Source organism: Bos taurus, chromosome 20 (genome assembly GCF_002263795.3).
Source record: "Bos taurus isolate L1 Dominette 01449 registration number 42190680 breed Hereford chromosome 20, ARS-UCD2.0, whole genome shotgun sequence".
NCBI classification, from domain to species: Eukaryota; Metazoa; Chordata; class Mammalia; order Artiodactyla; family Bovidae; genus Bos; species Bos taurus.
In genome coordinates, this window is record NC_037347.1 from 30,626,126 (window position 1) to 30,649,772 (window position 23,647).

The 23,647-nt window shown below is 36.4% G+C and overlaps 1 non-coding gene across 1 annotated transcript; it reads right to left on the reverse strand.

The window, feature by feature from the left end:
- Positions 1-11,017: 11,017 nt before the first annotated feature.
- Positions 11,018-11,124, reverse strand: LOC112443068 (U6 spliceosomal RNA). The gene has a single exon (XR_003031342.1). It is a non-coding gene; the product is annotated as a U6 spliceosomal RNA (small nuclear RNA).
- Positions 11,125-23,647: the final 12,523 nt, after the last annotated feature.

Here is a 23,647-nt window from a genome sequence, read left to right on the forward strand (position 1 = left end):
TGTTTCTTCAAATTGACCATCCTCATAACCTCTTTTCAAAATACTAACCCATCTGATATCTGTCTTATGTTTAATTTAGTAAAGCAGTCTTTTTAGTCTGTTTCTAGCATCCTGTAAGAGAAGTCATTTTTTCAAAATTTTGGTATTTTGTATTTCAACCCAAATTATTGAACATTACCAGTTAAAACTAGATATGGAATTAGTTATTGATTTTCTTTCATAGTTGATGATACGAGCATATATATTAAAGAAGTAATAATATCTTTTGTACTTTTACATATTATATCATATTATTATAGAAAGTGTTTCATTATTTCATTTGCTATTCTTTTGTCTGTGTGAATTATAGCAATTTAAACACAAACACACATAAACCACAAGGAAGCAAATCTTATTGGCTGAGCAAAACCTAATCTATGGTGGTGGTGTAATTTCCACTGAAGTAATATAAGTACTCTTAAATATTTCTTGGATTTTTAAGATTACATTACACTTCTGTTTTTTTTTCTTTTTGTTTTTTTTTATGATTCTAAGATTACTTATTTTTTTTATATAAATTTATTTATTTTAATTGGAGACTAATTACCTTACAATTTTGTATTGGTTTTACCATACATCAACATGAATCCACCACGGGTGTACACCAAAGCAACCTTTTAATGTCATTGGCTGAGCTGGGGCCTTTCTCTACTGTCCCACATGAGGTGAGTGGGGAGCACCAGGCAGAAACCCCTGTGCTCTTGTTGCTGGGGGGCGATGGGGGACTCGATCTGGAGTGTGAGGGTGAGGGGCAAGAGATGTTTCCATTCTGAAGTGGTGACCACAGGAGTTCTTACATTACAGTGTTCCTTTAAAATGAAAAAATCAATCATTTGATAAAATAAAGCTCCTCCTCCATGACAGAAGGAGGAGGGGATGTTCCCCATGGGATGTTCTCCATCCCGAACCCCCCTCCCTCCTCCCTCCCCGTACCATCCCTCTGGGTCATCCCAGTGCACCAGCCCCAAGCATCCTGTATCCTGCATCAAACCTGGACTGGCGATTCGTTTCTTATATGATACTATACATGTTTCAATGCCGTTCTCCCAAATCATCCTTCAAACTGAACGGTATTTACTTATTTATAGGCACAATGGCAGGTGGGACCTTAGTGCCCCCACCAGGGATAGAACCTGTTCCCCTTGCAGTGGAAGCATGGAGTCCTAACCACGGGACCACCAGGGAACTCCTTGCTTCTGTGTTTTAAGTCTGTTAGGAATCTTATGAATTTTAGGATTTAAAATTACCAAGTAACTTTGGTGATTATCAAATAATTTTGCATTTTTGGTTTTGTTTTCACATTGTATAACATCCTTACTATAAATGAGTAACCTATAAAATTAAAAATCTCTAGACCATGAGTCGTTCCATCATAATTTGAGTTTAGCTGTATCTCAATAGCTTGTAGAATAGTTAGGACCACTTTAGATCTTGGAATTTCACTGGATCAATTCATTCACTAGTTAGAACTCAAAAATACCATTTTTCTTGTAACTTCTCTCACATTGTGTTATGAGGTGAATACAGTACAGTCCACCAATAATTAAGACAACCCATTATTTTGGTAGAAGTATCAATTGAACACCTACTGTGTACTTGGCACTAAGTAATTCTGTCTGATTTTTAATGATTTCTCTCTTAAGAATTTCTCCAACCATCCCTGTTTAAGAATATGCCTAAATAACTCATTTCTATTTCTTGCAATTGATCTATGCAGGTGACACAAGAGTGATGGGACAGAGAACAGTGAATTTAAAACAGACTGTTTTACCCAACTACTAGTTTTTCTTCTGCTTTTACACGTGTTCCTATTGTTCAGTCAACAAGTCATGTTCCTAGCACGTGTTAATGGAAGAAGTTATGGAAGAAGTATATGACAATTTTCTATTTTTGTGGAACTGTTAGTCTTGTTGGGAAGAGAAAGAATGGAGACAAGATTTACACAAGTCAAACAGAGATCAAAAGGTGAATCAGGTCTCCACCTGATGTTAGGACCCCAATTGAAATGTAAGTGACATGGCAACAGGGGCCTTAGCTGTCTTATTCATCTCTCTGCTTGGGGGCTAGGACTGCCTGGTACATAATGGAAGCAAACTCTGTGTTCTGGAGAGTCACTGGTGATGACCTTGTTTGCAAATGCGGCAGCATGGGAAAGAAGGAAAGTCAGTTTGACATACAGTGCTTACAAAGGTTTTTTGAAGCAAGGATCCAAGCAGTTAAGCACATCTTTGATTCTTCAGTTCAGTTCAGTTCAGTTGCTCAGTCATGTCCTATTCTTCATGACCCCATGGACTGTAACACACCAGGTCTCCCTGTCCATAGCCAACTCCTGAGGTAACAAAAAAGGCAAAATAGTCTTCCTGCTGCATTCACATTACCCAGCTTTCAGTTCAGTTCACTCACTCAGTCATGTCTGACTCTTTGCAACCCCACGGACTGCAGCATGCCAAGCTTCCCTGTCCATCACCAACTTCCAGAGCTTGCTCAAACTCATGTCCATCGCATCGGTGATGCCATCCAACCATCTCATTCTCTGTCGTCCCCTTCTCCTCATGCCTTCAATCTTTCCCAGCATCAGGATCTTTTCCAATGAGTAGGTTATTCATATTAGGTGGCCAAAGTGTTGGAGTTTCAGCTTCAGCATCAGTCCTTCCAATGAATATGGTTGAATCAGTTCCCTTCTTGGTCTTGCTGTACACAATTCTGTATTTACAGAGGCAGAATATCTTCCCAAAGCGAGAACTGGTATTCCTGGGACCCACACTTCATGGTCAACACTTATTTTGGGTTTGTCAAAATGTTCATTGGAATTTTTCCATAAGATACTATGGAGAAACTCGAACCAACGTTTTGGCCAACCCAACACTACAGCATATAATTATGGAACCCAAATACCATCATGCTGATTATCCCATATTGTACTGCCTCTTCCATCAGTCTCTTTGCTGTCCCTCCTCCTCTTATCTCCTGGCATATCCTCTGGCATAATGTAAAAGAACTACCTGAGCTTAGATATTCTTTGATGTTCTTAACTTACTAAAATTTCTTCTCATGATCAATGTATGTGTGAGTGCTAAGTCACTTCAGTTGTGTCCAAATCTTTGAGATGCTATGGACTGTAGTCTGCCAGGCTCCTTTGTTCATGGGATTCTCCAGGCAAGAATACTGGAGTGGATTGCCATTTCCTCCATCAGGGAATCTTCCCAACTCAGGGACTGAACACGTGGCTCTTATGTCTCCTATACTGGCAGGTGGGTTTTTTATCATTAATGCTAACTGGGAAGCTTCATGGTTAATGAAACATTATAATTTGATATGATTAACCTCATATTTTGTGTTTTGAGGAATTAAGAATCATTGTGTTACAGGAGATCTAAAGGCACAACTTAAGCTGATTCAAATTCTGTTTCATTGAAGCTAAAATTAATAATAAGAATATGTTCCCTTAGCCATTACAAGATTTCTGGAAATTTAGTACATTAGGCCACGTAAGAGCCCTTAGTCTGAAGAAATAATGTCAAAGTGATGTCTTTTTCCTTCATATCTGCTAAGATGGTTCAAATACTTAAACAGTAAAATTCTGTTAGAATTTACATATATTTTTATTGATTTTTATCTGAATCAAAAGAACCGGATTGTAGCTTGTTAATAATGCACTCCTCTAACAAGACCTCCAAACTTAAAGTGTGAGTTCAAAACAACCTTGTAAAAACTAATAGATGCCATTTATGTGTACTAAGTCTTGCCTCTGATTTTATAAAATCCTTTTTCCAATGGCATCATTCATATAAAAGAATCATGAAACTTTTTTCATCTTCTCCTTTCCACATTTGTGGTAACAATTTACTTTTAGTTATTAATATTACAATACAGAAAGTATACTTCTCCAAACAATGCAGTGGCTACTGTGGCTAGAAAAACATGAGAATTTGCTCACAAAGAGTTAGCCACCAAAGCAAATAAACGCTTTGAACTATAAAAGCTGCCCACAAAAACTTGCTGGGCTTTTTGACCTTGTTTTCATTTGAGTAAACAGAATTCAAGGACATGGATACAAACTATTGCTGACATAAAGTTCTTAGACTTTACTTTCTGAATCCTTTCTTTCTGTTTCTGAGCTAATGCTACCACTCCAGCGGATAAGTAATAATCTGATACAAACCTTCAAGGTCACTTTCTTCCAGCTCAAATACATTTTTAGGTTATTTTGACAGAGCAGCAGGAGGCTACATATTCTTTTACCTTTATGGCAAAATTTTATATTTTAAGCGGTTTATATATTTAATTTTTTATTCTTTGAAACCAAGAACTGGGGAGTAAAGTTAGCCAATTCAAAATCTTGGAATAGTTATGGTTTTAGACTATGTGACAAAAGCCTTTTATATAGATTCTCTCCCAGATAGACAACAGAAGGGAAAGGTAACCTTGCTTATAGCTATAAAGAACTAATTGAGTTTTCATTGTTTCTGGGTTTGAAGACCTCATTGCCTCTGGATTGACTAGTTCTTATAAACAATTCCATAAAATTTTGTTTTGCTTTACAGTACTTTCTACACAATTATTTCTGTATCTTGATTCATTACTCACATATGTGAAGAATGAATGAACAAATGAAAAAATGTATATAGGGAAATATTTAAGAAAAATCATAACCATATTAATATAGAATATGTAATGGCATTTGAAAATAACTATTTAATCAGCAAATAGGTAGGTCTTACTGTTGTTACCTCTCTGTTTTAATAGTGGATGCAGAAGTACCAGATGTTTTTTATTTAGGTCACTGTGGTGGCCTGAAAATAATAAATTTCTTCTGTTGAGGGCCTTGAAGACCTGTGGCCAAGAAGAAAACTTCAGTCCCTCATATGACTATTGGAAACACATTTAATGGTACATGTGTCAACAATGTAACTTAAGAGAAACACCAGCTTAGCAGGCGACAAACATGGCAATGCCATATTGTATGATGCACCTTGCAGAACACAGCCTGAAAAATCTATATTATGGAGACAGGAACTCACCATGCTTCAAGTCAGTGATTTGAAGGAAATTTAACAGTTAAGTTAAAAGTAATGAAAAACTGAACCATATCCAGATCGTATCTATGTGTTCCTTGCATGATAGGTTCACCTTATAAGCAAATCAGAAAGAGCATTTTCGTGAAGTGCATAGTGGCAGGTTGGGCTCCAAGAGATATAAAGGCCTCTCCAATGCCACCAGCAACAGTCCATTCAGGAAATACTCCGTGTTCTGTCCCTTCCTCACAACTTATTAAGCATATGCTTTGGGGGTGCTGAGATGCCATAACACAGGTCGCAAGCTTTTTCTATCCACAATTTATTTGAATTCAACCAGAGTAGTTTCTGACCTATTGCTGAAAATAATAGTTCTTGTCACTCTGTGTTACTCAATTGTTGAGTTGTCACTATATCATCAGAGATTTGAAATAGGACTAAGGGTATATTGAAACATGCTCGATAAATAAGTGATTTTCTTTGGGGGGTGGTCTATGAAAATTCACACCAAATTCCAATCAAACTTCTTAATAATATCATTTACAAAGAAAAATAAGTTTTCAGTTCAATTTCAAATTGTTCATTATTAGTATGTATTGGTACAATTGATTTTTGTATTTTGACTTTGTATCTGATGCCTTGCTAAATTCACATTTTACTTCTAACAACCTACTGTTGATTCTTTGTAGCTTCTTCAAACACAATAATGTCATCTGTGAATAGCTAACTGCTCTATTCCTTTCTCTCCATTTTGTATGGTAATTATTTTTTATTTACTTTCTGCTTTATTTGCCTTGTTGCACTAATTAGGACCTCCAATATGATGTTAAATAAGAGTTATGGTGAGAGTAAGCATACTTTCCTGTTTCCCAATCTTGGAACTAATTCGGTCTTTCACAATTAAGTATTATGCTAGTCATATTTTCTGGGTTGATTCTTTCTCTATTGGGTTTAAAACAATAAATTATTCCCAGTTTATTAAGAGTTTCAACACAAACAGATGTTGACTTTTGTAAAATACTTTTTCTGTATAAATACAATCATATGGATTTTCTTTAGTTTGTTAATGTATTTATTGATAACATTGATTTTGAATGTTGAACCAGCCTTGCATTCCCAGGATAAATCCTGCTCAGTTTTGGTGTTGTAATATTTTTAAGTTATTGAATTTAATTTGAAACATTGTGGAGGATTTTTGCATCTATATTCATGAGAAATACCAGTCTACAGTTTTCTTTCCTTGTAATGCCTTTGTTTTGTTCAAAAAGTAATTCTGACTTCATAAGATGAATCAAGAAGTGCTCTCACACCTCTTCTGTATTCTAGAAGAGTTTGTGTAAAATTGACATTATTTCTTCCTTGTATTTTTAGTATAGGCTTTTAATATCTGAATCAATTCCACTGCACTAAACACAATTTAAAGTCAACAATTTCATGTAAAGCAACAATACAAACATTTTGGATCAGAAATGCTGTGACAACCTTTTTTTTTTTTTTTTGGATAAGAATTCTCAATGACTTAAAGATTTTACTTCTTAAATTGACTTTTGATTTGTCTGTTTTGTAATAGAATTTTACAAGTAATTTGACAAGCTGATTCAAAGTTTACGTGAACAAAAACTAATCAAAGTATTGCTAAAGAAGAATAAGAATATAGTATTTGAAATATCAATGTTTATTTCAAAACTGTATATAATTAAGCCAGTGTGGTATTGGCATAAAATAAACAAAATGACTAGCATAAATAAATTGAGAGGACAGAAACAGACACCTAGATATAAGGATATGAAAATATGAGACAAATGACAGAAGTGGATTATAACTCCACGAGAAAAGGTTGAGCCCTTAAAACTTAATAACTAGGACCACTGAAGATGAGAAAATATGAGAAAGCAAACTTTAATTCTTACTTTGTGCTCTTTATAAAAGTTAATTTCTAACGGGTTAAAGACTAATGTGAAAGGAACTTTAAAATTTAAATAAACCGTAGTAGAATGGGCTTCCTTTGTGGCTCAGCTGGTAAAGAATCCTCCTGCAATGCAGGAGACCTGGGTTCGATTCTTGGGTAGGGAAGATCTCCTGGAAAAGGGAAAGGCTACCCACTCCAGTATTCTGGCCTGGAGAATTCCATAAACTGTATAGTCCATAGGGCCGCAAGGAATCGGACTTGACTGAGTGGCTTTCCCTTCACTTTCATAGTAGAATACCCATGACCTTGATGTAGGAAAATATTTATTAAATTAGATACAAGGAAAAAAATTCTAACAAAGAAAGTAGGTTGATTAATAAGATCACACTAAGATTAATAATTTCTGTTAATCAAAAGAAATACAGTAAAAAAAATACTGAGTAAAACTGAGACAAGTTACTTGCAGCATAAAACTAACAAAGAAATAGTATAGTCATAATATACAAAAGACTATAAATTGATAAAATGGACAATAAAAAATCATCAAAAATAAGACATTCCCCAAAATAGTGAATATAAATACATATTAAAAAAGAAAGTACACATCCTCAGTAATAATCACATACATTTAAAATAAGACTACAGTGAGACATCTTTTTATATCCACTAAATTGGCAAAACTTAAGAAGTCAAATATTATTAAGTATTAGAGTGTAATGAGGATGTATCAATGGGAACTCATGTATATTACCTATGGGAAAGCAAACTGTTATGACATTTTTGAAAAATAATAGGCACTACCTTCTAAAGTGGAACTTTTTAGTCTCAAAACAGTGATCTCCCAGAAAAAAAATGTTTGCACCTAAGTACCAGAATGCATATATTTATATATATATTCCAGAAAATATATACAAGAATCTCCAGAGAAACAATATTAATTATAATTGCAAAACAGCAGAAACTGAAGTGCCCCTCAGCATCAACAGTTGAATGAGTACATTATGCCATACTCAGTCGGTAGAACACTATAGAATGAATTTACAGCTACACACAAAGCCACAAAAATTGTAGAAATACAGTCCTGACAGAATAAACAAATCCTAGAAGACAATATATGATAACATTGTTTTTTATAAAGCTCAAGTGTATGAGCTTTTATAAAGCTTTTATAAAGCTCATACATAGTAGAAAAACTATTTTTAGTGGCAAGGTAATGATAATATTCAGGATAGTGATTGTAGGAGGAGCAAGATTTTGTGATAGGAGAATACAGAAGCCTTCATTGACTCATTTCATACTTAGGCACTTTATTATTAAGCTGTGTAATTCATCTATTTCACACATATATTCTTTGCTGCTGCTGCTGCTGCTAAGTCGCTTCAGTTTATATTAATGATATAATTTAACAGTTTTTAAAGATTAAATAAGATTATGAGTGTATGTGTGTCTGTGCACTTTAGAAGATTTAGTTGTTCTCTTAATACATGGTTTAATCCTAGATGGCTCAACGGGTAAAGACCCACCTGCAATGCAGGAGACACAGGAGATATAGGTTCAATCTCTGAGTCAGGAAGATCCCCTGGCAAAGAAAATAGCAACCGCTCCAGTATTCTTTCCTGAAAAATCCCATGGACAGAAGAGCCTGGTGGGCTACAGTCCAAAAGGGTTGCAGAGTCGGACCCATCTGAGCAACTAAGCACACACATATGCAGAGGGAGTGAGCATACGGCCAGACTTCCCAGATTCCTCCAACTTAATTTATCTCAATAAATCATGTACTGAGATAATACTGAGTGATGAGGAAAAAAGTTCCATCTGGATTAAGGCTCAATGACGACAATATGACATTCTAGCACTGCACCACTCCTGCTAAGAGATCCAGTTCTTCAGCCTGCTCTAGCTCGGTATCTTGGTTAGGGCTTCTGTTTTCTATGGTTAAGATAAAGAAAAAGCCAAACAGAAAGCTTTATCACCAGGAAGGAGCTCAGTCTTTTTGTTTCTCCAATCCCTCCCACTAAAAGAGAAGCAAATAGAACATCATGTAAGTTTAAAACTCTGAAGGTAAACAAGCCCAGTGTATTCTATAATCCTACAAGCTATCCACTGGAAAAAAAGTTAAATCATAAAGAATAAAGAGAAAAAGAAACTGTGCTTGACTAGTTGCTGAAATTCGTCTATTTTTTGGTCCTTTGAAGTTCAAGGCGTATTTTTAGCTTTCTGATAAATTTGTACAACTGGATAAAGATAAAATGATAGTATAATCCATCTTGTGAGATAAATAATTTTTTCAAAACTGTCTGATTTTTCTAGAAACATTTTGAGTAATCTGTTGACATTCCTGTGGTCAAACAATTATGGCAATAAACATGGTGCAAATGATATATTAAGTTATGTGAAGCAGCTACTTCCAAGAAATGTTTTGGCCATGTCCTTGTAAAAATAAGTAGAGACATCCCTGAACCTATCACAATCTACACTCAAAATGTTCATCCATATCAACTGTACAATTATAGCAATCTTAATAAGCATGTGATGGTTTCAACAAACTAGGAGAAAATCTTGTGAGAATTACTGTGGGATATATCTTGACTAAAAGATTATTGAGCCATAACCTGCTGGTCCAGTGTTAAAACAGAAATAGAACACAGAGCAGTAAGTAAAAGGTAACTCAATTTAATGGGCTTCCTGGGTGGCTCAGTGGTAAAGAATCTGCCTGCCAAACAGGAAATACACATTCAATCCCTGGGTCAGGAAGATCTCCTGGAGAAGAAAATAGCAACCCACTCCAGTATTCTTGCCTGGGAAATCCCATGGACAGAGGAGCCTGGCAGACTACAGTCCAAGGGGTTGCAGAAGAGCCAGACATGACTTAACAACTAAATAACAACAACACCTCAACTTATGTCTAAAATTATTTGAATACCATTAAGTGGATATAGAGTAAGTGCTCTAAATATGAATGAGTTCCATTTTTTGAAATTTATTTATTCTTAATTAGAGGATAATTAATTTACAATATTGTGTTGGTTTCTGTCATACATCAGCATGAATCAATCATAGGTATGCATATGGTCCATCTGTTTTAAACCTCCCTCCCACCTCCCACCACATTCCACCTCTCTAGGTTGTCACAGAGCGCTGAGTTTGAGCTCCCTGCATCATACAGCAAATTCCCACTGGCTGTCTATTTTACATACGGTAAAGCATATGCTTCAGTGCTATTTTCTCAATTCATTCCACCCTCTCCCTCCCGCTCTGTGTCTACAAGTCTCTTCTTTGTGTCTGAATCTCCTCTGTTGCCCTGCAATTAGGCTCATCAGTACTATCTTTCTAGATTCCATATATATGCATTAATATACAATATTTGTTTTTCTCTTTCTGACTTACTTCACTCTGTGTAATAGGCGCTAGGTTCATCTATTCCTTAGACCTGACTCAAATACATTTCTTTTTATAGCTGAATAATACTCCATTGTATATAGGTACCTCAACTTTTTTATCCATTCATCAGTCAATGGATGTCATTACTTCTATGTCCTCACTATTGTAAATAGTGCTGCAATGAAAACTCGGGTATACGCCTCTTTTTCAATTATGGTTTCCATCATATAGTAGTTTTATTCACAGTTTTTAAAGGAATCTCCATACTGTCTTCCATAGTGGCTGTATCAACTTACATTCCCACCAAGAGTACAAGAGGGTCCCTTTTTCTCCACACCCTCTCCAATATTTGTTTGTAGATTTTTTGATGATGGCCATACTGACTGGTGTGAGGTGATACCTCATTGTAGTTTTAATTTGCATTTCTGTAATAATGACCGATGATGAGCATTTTTCATGTGTTTATTAGCCATCTGTATATCTTCTTTGGAGAAATGTCTGTTTAGATCTTCTGCCCACTTTTTGATTGGGTTGTTTATTTTTCTGGTATTCAGCTGCTTGTATATTTTGGAGATTAATCCTTTGTCAATTGTTTCATTTGCTATTATTTTCTCCCATTCTGAGGATTGTCTTTTCACATTGTTTATAGTTTTTTTGCTGTGTAAAACTTTTTAAAAATATAGAATGCTTCATAAATTTGCATGTCATCCTTGAATAAAGGCCATGCTAATCTTTTCTACATCATTACAATTTTATTACATTTGCTGCCAAAGTGAGCACAAATGAGTTCCATTCTGAGTGTGCATTTGTAAGTCCAGAAAAGTTAGCCTAGGTACCCAACAAATATAATCAGCTATATAGTGCTTTACTGTAAGAGATTTACAGTACTATTCACAAATACATGAAAAATAAAAAATAAAGAAAACATTTTTAATCTTACAGTACATTATCTTGGAAAGTACAGTAGTACAGTACTACATAAAGCTGGCATATAAGGGCTGGCATTAAGTGAACTGGCAGGAGGAGTTACTGACCTGAGGAGAGAGAGGCAGTGGGAGATGGTGGAGCTGAAGGATACTACACAATATGAGATGTGGGGCAAGCTGCAGTTTCACTTATGCCGGATCTTAGTGGCAGAGATTCTGGTTCCCTGCTGGATTCGATTCTGTCTAACCTTGAAAAGACAGTCCAGTGATGCCTGGGTATCACTGGGTATCGTTTTTTCTCATCATAAATAACGTGGTACCACTGAATTGCATTCCAAACGGCTGCTACAATCTTTGTGTACCATTCTACGTTCAGGTCCCGTGCCTCAAAAGTTAAGTGACTCCTCAAATAGAACTAACGTACTTGATTGGACTTGTGAATGAACATTTGCATCTTTGAAAGTTTGCAACTTGAAAGTTTGCATGTAGGAGACTCAAAGTACTTTACAGCGACACTGATTTAGAAACTCCTTTTCCTGCCCATAAGCATTCCTTATATATAGCTACTACTTTCATGCTAGTTTCTAAGAAAGGAAGGAAGGAAGAAAAGGAAAAAGAAAGGAAGGGAGGAAATGTGAGAGAAAGTAAAAAAAATAAAGAGAAATTCTTTCAGTCTTGATCAGCCTGGTTTTCTACCTCCTCTTTCTCTCTCTTTCTGCTAGATAGGTTGCTCCTAAAAGGGAGGGGAATGGAAAAAAAACTGAGTTCACAAGGCCAGTAGTAGAGGGAACCTGCGGACAAATTTAAGTTAAACATTTTTTACTAAAATATTTTATAAGAATACTTACATATATTCTTGCCATCTAAACAAATTTACCTAAATCAATTCCTCTCAAACTTGGCTGTGAACTTGAGACACTGAAAGGGCTTTCATGTTTCCTTCATGGCTGAAGGATAATTTTACTGATTGTATAATTCTAGGTTGATGAGTTTTTAACATTTTAAATATTTATTCCACTTTCTTCTTGCTTGCATGGCTTGTGATAAGAGGTCTTCTATAATTTTTATCCTGCTTCTCTATATTTAAGGTGGTTTATTACTTCTGACATCTCTCAGGATGTTCTCTTTGCTTCTGGGGTTTTGCATTTTGAATAGCATACACCTACATGTATATTTTTTGGGTTATTCTGTTTGACTGTAAATCTCTGGATCCATTTCTCTCCCCAGATACAGGGAAAGTGAATTTCCCTGTAATTCCAATCTTCTAATTTTTGTTCAGTTGCTCAGCTGTGTCTGACTCTTTGTGATCCCATAGACTACAGCACGCCAGGCTTCCCTGTCCTTCACCATCTCCTAAAGCTTGCTCAAACTCATATCCTTTGAGTCAGTGATCTCATCCAACAATCTCATCCTCTGTCGTCCCCTTCTTCTCCTGGCTTCAATTTTTCCCAACATTAGGGTCTTTTCAAATGAGTCAGTTCTTCACATCAGGTGGCCAAAGTATTGGAGCTTCAGCTTCAGTATCAGTCCATCCAATCAATATTCAGGATTGATTTCCTTTAGGGTTGACTGGTTTGATCTCCTTGCAGTCCAAGGGACTCTCAAGAGTCTTTTCCAACACCACAGTTTAAAAGCATCAGTTCTTTGATGCTCAGCTTTCATTATAGTCCATCTCTCACATTCATACATGTCTACTATAAAAAACCATAGCTTTGACAAGATGGACCTTTGTTGGCAAAATAATGTCTCTGCTTTTTAATGTCTGCTGAGTTTGTCATAGCTTTTATTCCAAGAACCAAGCATCTTTTAATTTTGTGGCTGCAGTCACCATCCTCTGTGATTTTGGAGCCCAAAATATTAAAGTGTCTCACTGTTTCCATTGTTTCCCCATCTATTTGCTATGAAGTGATGAGACCAGAGGCCATGATCTTCGTTTTGTGAATGTTGAGCTTTAAGCCAGCTTTTTCACTCTCCTCTTTCACTTTCATCAAGAGGCTCTTTAGTTCTTCACTTTCTGTCATAAGGGTGGTGTCATCTGCATATCTGAGGTTATTCATATCTCTCCTGGCAATCTTGATTCCAGCTTATGCCTCATCCAGCCTGGCATTTCACATGATGTCCTCTGCATATAAGTTAAATAAGCAGGGTGACAATATACATCCTTGACGTATTCCTTTCTCAATTTGGAACCAGTCCTTGTTCCATGTCTGGTTCTAACTGTTACTTCTTAACCTGCATACAGATTTCTCAGGAGGCAGGTAAGGTGGGCTGGTATTCCCATCTCTTGAAGAATTTTCCACTGTCTGCTGTGATCCACACAGTCAAAGGCTTTAGTGTAGTCAATGAAGCAGATGTTTTTCTGGAATTCTCTTGCTTTTTTGATGATCCAACAGATGTTGGCAATTTGATCTCTGGTTCCTCTGCTTTTTCTAAATCCAGTTTGAATACCTGAAAGTTCTCAGTTCATATACTATTGAACCCTGACTTGGAAATTTTGAGCATTACTTTGCTAATATGTGAAATTAGTGCAATTGTGCAGTAGTTTGAATGTTCTTTGACATTGACCTTTTTTGAGATTAGAATGAAAACTGACCATTCCAGTCCCAGCCACTGCTGAGTTTTCCAAGTTTGTAGGCATATTGAGTTCAGCACTTTAACAGCATCATCTTTGAGGATTTGAAATAACTCAGCTGGAATTATTCAGCCTTCTAATAGGTTCAGCAAAATCATTGATTTTTAGCCTGTCCAGATTTTCTCTTGTTGTAATGTCAGGAACTATGACTTCCAAGATGTTTTACATGTCAGGGCTGAAAGTTTTAAAGGGTTTTAAAAATTCAACTGGACTAGGTTGTTGCCTGGAATTGTTTTTTACTGCCCTGAAGTTATTGTAATATGCAGCCAGGATTAACAGCCACTTACTTAGATTTTTAGACCTTGAAACATTTCTAAATTATGTCGTTACTCAAGATCACCTGATAACTTACAACATGATTCTAAATATTAATAATTTTCTTTATGACAAACTTTACATAACACATTCTTTTAGTAGACATTTTAAATAATGAGCATTCTTAAATCTGAGACCATGGTTGTGGCACACCTACTCTTGAACCTGCATATCAAAACCAATCTATACCATACAGAACCTCATTCCTGTGGGATAAAGAGCTTCTGGATCAGTCACCTTTTCCATACTGAGCTCTGTTACTATCGAAGAGAACTTCTACATCCATATAAGAAAACATCAAGCTCTATTCTCATAGATCCATTACCTCAAGTCCTATGGACTTTACTTCTGTTCCTTTTAAAATATAGGGTTGCCTCCTTTGTCTTACCTGATCCCGACAATACTTATTGTTCAGTCTGTCCTTGACAATATATCCTTCCATTGCTGTCAAAATACTCTCTTGGCATTTCTCATTCCTCTTGTCTATTGCTTCTTATTAATTGTTTGTATATTTCATTATTCCTTTTGTTCAGTTCCTTTTTGTGTTCTCTATACTTCCCATGGATGATTTCATCCATATTTTTGGCTTCAGTTATCATCCATCAGTGAAACCAAAGAACTATTCCTCCACTTTCTCTAAGAAGACATATATATTAGTAGGTTTTTCTACTATTCTGATTATATGTGTCATGATTTGAAGATACATAGCTTGATTCTTTCTTATTTAATTATACAGTAAGTTAAAATATGTTATTTTTGCACAAGTTTAAAATAACCATCAGATTCAAAAGGAGCCTGCCACCAAGAAAAGACTAAATATCACTGTCTAGGCAAGTGATGTATCACTTTTTACTGACTGACTGAATTTTAATTAACTATTTACTGCTCCAATGCAAAAAATATAAAAGATAACATGCATAGTTAGAGGATAACTTAGTTATTTCCAATTACTTGTTTTTCTTTTTTTTACAAATACCCAGTCTCCTACACTATATATTATAGTGATCTCCTTCACCTCTGCAGAAAGACTTGAGTGTCTTCTCTAGAATAACTCCCTGAGAACAATGAACATCAAACTGGATTAGCAAAAAGATTATGGTGACTTAGAACCATCTGCATTTACAAACTGCCCAGATGATTCTGTTACAAAGCATAGTAGCTTAGTCTGGTTCAGTGTTGAAGACCTAGTAGTTCCTGATTGGCACTTATTTATTAAATGATTCTTCTCCAAACAGCTATAACACATAGAAAAGGATTAGAGTTTTCTAATAAAGAAGACAATGTTCTTATTATTTTGCTTTGGCTTTTATTTCCTATTCAGTAATTTGGATGCAAATAGGAGAAGGCAATGGCAACCCACTCCAGTATTCTTGCCTGGAGAATTCCACAGACAGAGGAGTCTAGGGGGATATAGTCCATGGGGTTACAAAGAGTCGAACATGACTGAGCGACTAATACACAGGATAACTTTATTTCATTAATAGAATTATTATCTCTCAATTTTCTTTGACATTCATTATTTTAAAAGGCATCAGTTCAGTTCAGTTCAGTTGCTCAGTCGTGTCCAACTCTTTGCGACCCCATGAATTGCAGCACGCCAGGCCTCCCTTCCATCACCAACTCCTGGAGTTCACTCAGACTCACGTCCATCGAGTCAGTGATGCCATCCAGCCATCTCATCCTCTCTCGTCCCCTTCTCCTCCTGCCCCCAATCCCTCCCAGCATCAGAGTCTTTTCCAATGAGTCAACTCTTCGCATTAAAAGGCATAGAAAAACTATATAAACACATGGTCTATAAATCCTCCAAAATTCTCATTAACTTAGAGCACTTTTCCCTTTTTATGAAAGAAAAATAATATATTCATGATTACTCATCATAAACCATAAAATTATCTATAATCTATGACTCTCAATACTTCTTTCCATTTTTTCTGAGTAAATAGTCACATTTCCATCATTAAACATCTTGCAAGTCATGACTGTACCCATATAGAAAAGTGAGTTAAGCTGATCCAGAGGGCACACATTTTTGAGAGGGGAAATGTGAAATAGCCTTAAATTTAGCCCTTAAGCACAGTACAATATTTAGTGAGCCATTATTTTCACAGTTCATCACAATGGGTAGCTTTGCCTTATTTGCTTTATAGGGAACATTTTATCCACTCCATAAAAAATCTTTTTTCCCTCCTCTCTTCTTTAAGCAAGAGTTCATGATTAAACATTGAATTTTAATGAGTGTCAGAATATCCTAGTTCACTGAGATTAGAAGCTGCCATTTGCCATCATTCTGCTAGCTCAGGAAAACTTTTCTAACACTCTCTAGCAAAGTATACTGCTACTGCTTTGACTTTCATTCACCAAATAACTCCATTAATTACCAGCAACCAGACTTCTTTGTGATGTTTTGTGCACCTGGTTTGCAGACGGGATGTAGTAACAAGCCGGCAGAGCACATCCAGACTGCAGTACCGGCCAGAATGTTGGCTACTCTCAACTAATTTTATGTGTCTGTGGAAAACAGAGCTTTGAATTTCAACCAGCTGAAGTTATTGTTTGCTGTTATCCTATTCAAAATTAGCATTTTTATGTACAAATTCAGAAAAACAAAAGTGAGTTTTCAAGATGTTGATCAAGACATCATTTAATTTCAGTCGTATTCCAAAAGCTACAAATTCATAAATTAGAATAAAAACCGCAGAGATCAAAACCTCCCAATGATCTGGAGCTTTCTCATTGACTTTGCATGTGAACAGCATAACATCTATCTAGTAATAATTTCACAGTAAAAGCTGAGGGCTCCTCTGGAAAAGTAAACCCCCAAAAAATTGCCTTCATAGTCTTTATTCTTATTTACCATTAATGTCTGTATTAGCTCAAGGAGTTGAAACGTCTCCTTCAAATAAGTCTTAAAATGTCTTCTCTGCATGTGGCGTGAGCTGCACTTGACCAATAAGCACTTAGGGGGAAAGAATGAGGCCTTGTTTTTATTGTGAAGTCAGTTTCTCTGCACTCTTATTTCTCTCACATCGACATGGTTTGCCATATTGGGGACCGGTTTTCTTATAAGGAACTGGCCACAGAAGCTTGTCCTTGGTCCTTGCTTCCTTGGGGCCTCTCTAGTAAGGCCTCCACAGGAAACTGACGGTGGTGTTTTTGTGAACTGTCCCAGGACAGGCTTTGTAGGATGAGAGGTGCAGGTTCTTCAGCTTTCTAACCTTTGACCGAGGGGGTAACACTGGACTAAAGATGCAGATGGAAGAAAGATCATGGCGTAATTCTTCAAAGATATCCAGCACAGTTGAGTTAAAAATGATGACCGCATGCCCTTTACAGGTACATTACAAAAATCCTCACATCAACTTCAGCACTTCAAAATAAAATCCAAAAGGATTCAGGAACTCTTGGACTTTATATGCCATCTCTTGACCCCCATAGGCCTCAATATAGAGAGATCTAGGATCATGAAAACCATCCCAAGGCTGCTCTTATAGCCACTATGTGGCATCCCAAAGAACTATCAGTCTTCCCATAACAACAACAAACCATTTGATCCAAATTTTTGTTACTTCCTATAATGTCATCATTAAGAATGAAATGAGGTTATTAAGGGAGATTGATTTTATAGGAGGTCTGGTGGACATGTAGACTTATTTAAAACTTAAGAAAACTAAAATGTTTAAATGTTTTCTCTCATAGATATGGCTACTTCACTTTAAAATTAAATAGTTCAGCAGAAAAAGATTTAATACTCTAAACTTTTTCTATCTATAGATGTTTGCTTGACAACACAACAAAATGAAATCTATAGCATTTCCTCTAATATTGACCTCATCACTTAAAAAATAACAAGGATTTTTCTTCTAGAGAACAGACTTTGATAGAAATGTCAAAAGATTTTTGCTAACTTTATCTTTTAATCTTAGTCTTTGTGGCAATTATTCCCAGACCTTATTGTGGTTTCCTGCACAAAATTATACCCTTAAGCATAGCAGACTTACATTTACTACAGACTCAGGACAATAAAAAGTCAGCAGCAGGAGAAAATATGTTTTATATGTTCAGTTAACTTTACACAGAACTGGAAAATATTGGCAAGTGGCATTTAATTATGTTACTCTAGTTTCTTTATATATATCTCAAAAATTTCCAATCCAAACAGATTATTAATTTCTAATAGTTTAGAGATAGAATTACTACTTCTATTGTTACTTAAAGTCTTCAAATAAATCTCTGTATTTATGATTTAAACATTACTCCTCTATTCAATGTTGTAATATTGTCACTCTATTTTTAACTTACATTATCTTCAAAAATAAAATGATGGAAAATTTGTTTGAGATGCATAAAAATATAAATAAACTAGACATGAGCAATCCTAATGTATTTAGCATAGTTGATTTGGGCATTATATTTGTTTAATATTCAAATCAGTGATCTTTCCATTGATGACAGAGCATTCACACATTAGTCATATATTATTAATATAATCTACCAAATTACTTTAAAGTTCAGTTCAATTCAGTTCAGTCGCTCAGACAAGTCTGACTCTTTGCAGCCCCAGAGACTGCAGCACGCCAGGCTTCCCTGTCCATCACCAACTCCCAGAGCTTACTCAAACTCATGTCCATCAGTGACGCCAACCAACCATCTCATCCTCTGTCGCCCCTTCTCTTCTCACCTTCAATCTTTCCCAGCATCAGAGTCTTTTCCAATGAGTCAATTCTTCACATCAGGTGACCAAAGTATTAGAGTTTCTGCTTCAGCATCAGTCCTTTCAATGAATATTCAGGACTGATCTCCTTTAGGATTGACTGGTTTGATCTCCTTGCAGTCCAAGGAACTCTCAAGAGTCTTCTCCAACACCACAGTTCAAAAGCATCAACTCTTGGCACTCAGCTTTCTTAATAGTCCAATGCTCACATCCATATATGACTACTGGAAAAATCATGGCATTGACTAGGCAGACCTTTGTTGGCAAGGTAATGTCTCTGCTTTTTAATATGCTGTCTAGGTTTTTCATAGCTTTTCTTCCAAGGAGCAAGTGTCTTTTAATTTCATGGCTGCAGTCACCATTAGGCTGCACTTAAAACAACAGACATTTATTTTCTTATACTTTCTGTGGGTTAGAAATTAGGGTGGCTTCACTGAGTGGTTTTGGCTCAGGTTCTCTCATTAATTTGCAGTTTAATAAGTCAGCCAGGACCATGGTCACCTGAACACTCACCTGGGACTGAAGGATCAGCTTCCAAGATGGCTCACTCTTATGCTTACTGGCAAGAGGCCTCAGTTTCTCACTGATTCTTGGCAGGAAGCCTCCAGTTTTTGGCAAAAGGGTTTTTCCATAGGACTTATGACATGGCAGCTGACTTTCTCCAAAGCAAGTCATATAAGAAAGCAAAAGGAAGCCCTGTCTTTTATCACCTAACTTCAGCAGTTATTATTCCAACATTCCCACAATATTCTAGAGTTTACACAAATAATCTCTATTTAACATGAGAGCGAACTATACTAGAGTGTAAATACAGGAGACAAAGATTATTGAGATGAGCTACAACAATCTAGTCCAGCAAAGAAGGAAAACACAGTGCAAGAAAGAATGCTGCTGCTGCTGCTGCTAAGTCTCCTCAGTCATGTCCAACCCCATAGATGGCTCGTGTCTGACCCCATAGATGGCAGCCTACCAGGCTCCTCCATCCCTGGATTCTCCAGGCAAGAACACTGGAGTGGGCCACCACTGCAGGAAAGAATCCCTATACACAAAAGATGGGCTGCAGCGTTGTCATAAATGGTAAGAATTGCGTAGCATGACAAGCTGGCACATTTTTAGTATTTAAATATTTCTGGGAATATACATAAAACTACTCATTCTTTAAATAAAGCCCAAATGCAAGTGACCAAAGCCATGTAGAATTCTAGAACATATACCTGCCTTTTATTTATTTGTCTTAATTTCATTTATCTTAAAACTTTCAATAATTGTAACATCATAATTTCTGTTTAGGTTTCCTAATTCCCCTAAACTCTTTCTAAACACTAAGAAGATACAAAATAGCATGTATCAGAGAGACTTCAGGACATTTTGCAAACACAAATTAAATTCAAATGATAGAAACAGCAAGTTGTTACCATTTGAATCGTAAGCTGACACTGGTACAGCCTGTGGCTGTACAACTAACAGTAAGATTTGTAAACCATAATCTGAATTTGTAAGTATATAAGTGAAACCTCTGCTAGAAATTCCATATGTGTACTCTTCATGTAATAGAGACCATAACGAGGTATAAACAAAAAGCATTTTTGTAGTTTCTCAATGTCCTGTTAGATAAATGACTCATTGATCCTACTTCTTTTTTGACAAGAAATATTCAAAGGAAATATCATGGAACTTGGATTGGTTTTATTTTCTCAGGATAGACTTTCTGGTTACATTGAAGAACACTCACTGCCAGAGTGACAATGTCCCTTGTTGGAATTAAACAACAACCACTTCTCACCATCCAAGAAATGAGAGTGAGAATCATGATTCGTGAGGTCAAGTACTTTATTATCCAAAGATCAGAAAGCATATAGCCTTAAATTGGAGATAGATAGGATTTCCCTGTAGCTCAGATGGTAAAGAATATGCCTGCAATACAGGAGACCTAGGTTCAATCCCTGAGTTGGGAGGATCCTCTGGAGAAGGGAATGGCAACCCACTCCAGTATTCTTGCCTGGACAATTCCATGGACAGAGGACCCTGGCAGGCTACAGCCTGTGGGATTGCAAAGAGTCAGACTCGAGTGAGTGACTAACACTACCACTAGAGATAGATATCAAGCCAAAGGGAAACACAGTAAATCTAAGAGCAAAAGATGGTAACTGAGTCCAGTATAATGAAAAAACTTGAAGGGAATGAGTTGAAAGTGAGGAGAAACAGCAGCATGGATAAGCTGAAGTTACATGAACAATGAAATACTATAAAACTTCAGGTGAGGAAAATACAAAAAAAAAAAAAATCAAAAGTATAAGAGAAGAGGCAAAAAGAGTATTAGAATTTACATCCAGCACAGCAGCTATGAGAAACATACTGCAGAATATCAAGTACATGAGGAGAGAGACTCTTATTTACACACAGACAGCAGGGGCAGAAGAGAGTCTTGGAGTCATAGCTGGCTAGAGAGTCAAAAGTGAGGATGGAGTTAGAGATAAACTCAGGTTTGTATTTAAGGAGTGTTCTGCCTAATCTAGAAGGACATCTTTCAGGGATGTGTTGAGGGCATGTTTAGGAAAAGGTTAGGGTGTAGGAAGAGGCTGGCAGATACGGAAGGAGCTGGGGTACAGTTTGGCCCTCAAGAAGCATCGAGTCCAGCTCTTTGTGATCCTATGGACAGTAGGCCGCTTGGTTCCTCTGTCCATGGGATTTTCCAGGCAACAACACTGAAGTAGGTTACCATTTTGTCCTCCAGAGGATTTTCCCAACCCAGGGATTGAACCTGTGTCTCACTGTATAGTCCATGGGGTTGCAAAGAGTCAGACATGACTGAACAACTTACACTTTCACTTTTCTTTACCACTAGAGCCACCTGGGAAAGCCCTAAGGAGCATCAAATATCACAGATGGAACAAAGCAGGTTGAAGAAGAGGTCCTAGGCACAATTCATGGATTATACTCTTCTAATCTTTATTCTTATCGACACAATGACAGAGCTCCATTACCAAATTCACCCAATGGCACAGAGCAGCTTATCACAATAACATGACCCCAAAATCAAGACATCATGAATCAAACATTAATTATCAATCACAAAAGAGAGTATGGGACTCGTGATGCCAAAATGATTTTACTAAAATCCTGAATGTGCAAAGTTCCAGATATGGAGTTACGTTAAATGAATGCAGTATATTACCAGGCATTCTATGGATTCTAAGGAGCTACCTTTTTACTTGTACTTGTTACTTTCCTATGACTTGAAAATTATGAGAAAAAAGTTAACTCTGCCCTTGGGAATTTTTAGTAGGTGGCTGAAAAAAATATGAGTGGGGGGTTAACCATGTAGCAATCAAGGATGTGGCTCAAAATATAAAGGTGGAATAAATTGAAGAGCCAAGTAACTCTATAAATCTGTGGTTCTAATGACCACATAAGAGCATCAGTTTATATAAACAGTGCACTCTTACTCTTTTGAAGTACTTCCACATATTTTCCATATTCCATTTCATAGTGTTCAAACTGTCCTGGAGTAAGTTGGGTAGGTGTATATGTTTCTTTAGCTGGGAAATAGATACAAAGAGGACAAATGATTTCTTCTACCTGGTACATGACAGAGCCATGTACAAGTCCCCTGAGTCACAGTCTGATTTTTGTCTCCTGTAGACCCGAGTTTTAGCAACTTGAATACAAGTCACTGGGAGTCTTGAACTATAGATACTGATGTAGTAGGTCCAGAGTATTTCCACACATTGTGCATTTCTAATAAGTTCCCAGGTGACATTGATGCTGCTGGTCCGTAGTTTATTCCAGAGTGTATCTAATTCAATAATCTCTTAGCAGCTGCACATGAATTGTTTCTTTTTAAAGAAAAAACAGGAATTCAAGAGCCCTGACCCAGAAGATTCAGTAGACAGGATTCTGACATCAGTATTTTTTAAAATTCCACTTATGATTTTGTTTCATAACCAGGGCTTAGAACTTTTTCACACTAAGAAGTCACAGCACCTGTAATGTACATTTTTTAAACTTAAAGTGAATCTTTTCATTGCAATTATGCTGATTACAGTTCTATCTTAATACACAAGAGAACTTTTTCATAGTTTATAGAATACAGAACTTCATTTCTTTCAAATTTCTCTCTCCCATCTTTTGATCTTTTGTTTCTCTAGTTCCCAAATTACAAAATATCATAACACTCTATAATGTCATAAGATGTCAGTTTCACTCATTTTTGTTTAAAATAACATCACTTACAAATTTCAATCCACATTTTCTTTGATCTTTTAAGATGTCTATGCTTCTTGGAGAATTTATTGTCAGGTACAATCTTCATTATAAGGCACATTTTAGAGGTCTGTACAGAGATAAGGAGGAAGTGTTCAAGATACAAAATTGTTTCAATAATTACATTTTGGAAGGGCAAAAAATCTAACAGCTGAATGACAAAGAGATGGCAACCTTACTGCCACAATTAAGTTTCCCAAGTGAGCACAGGGCAAAGGCAGATTGAGATAAGAGCAGGCACTGATAGAAGGCATGAAGGACGATGTGCCATGCTGGTCTTGCATGTGGTCTCTGGAACTTTGATAATCGAGCAAGTTATCTTCCAGACCTTATACTCATTGGTCTGAGGGGCAGGTTAAGAACCATCTAAAGATATGCACCATGTTCTTTGCAAGGATGACCTTGGCTTTCAAATTATTAAACCCAACTGTAACCCATGTTTACTCCTGAAATTAA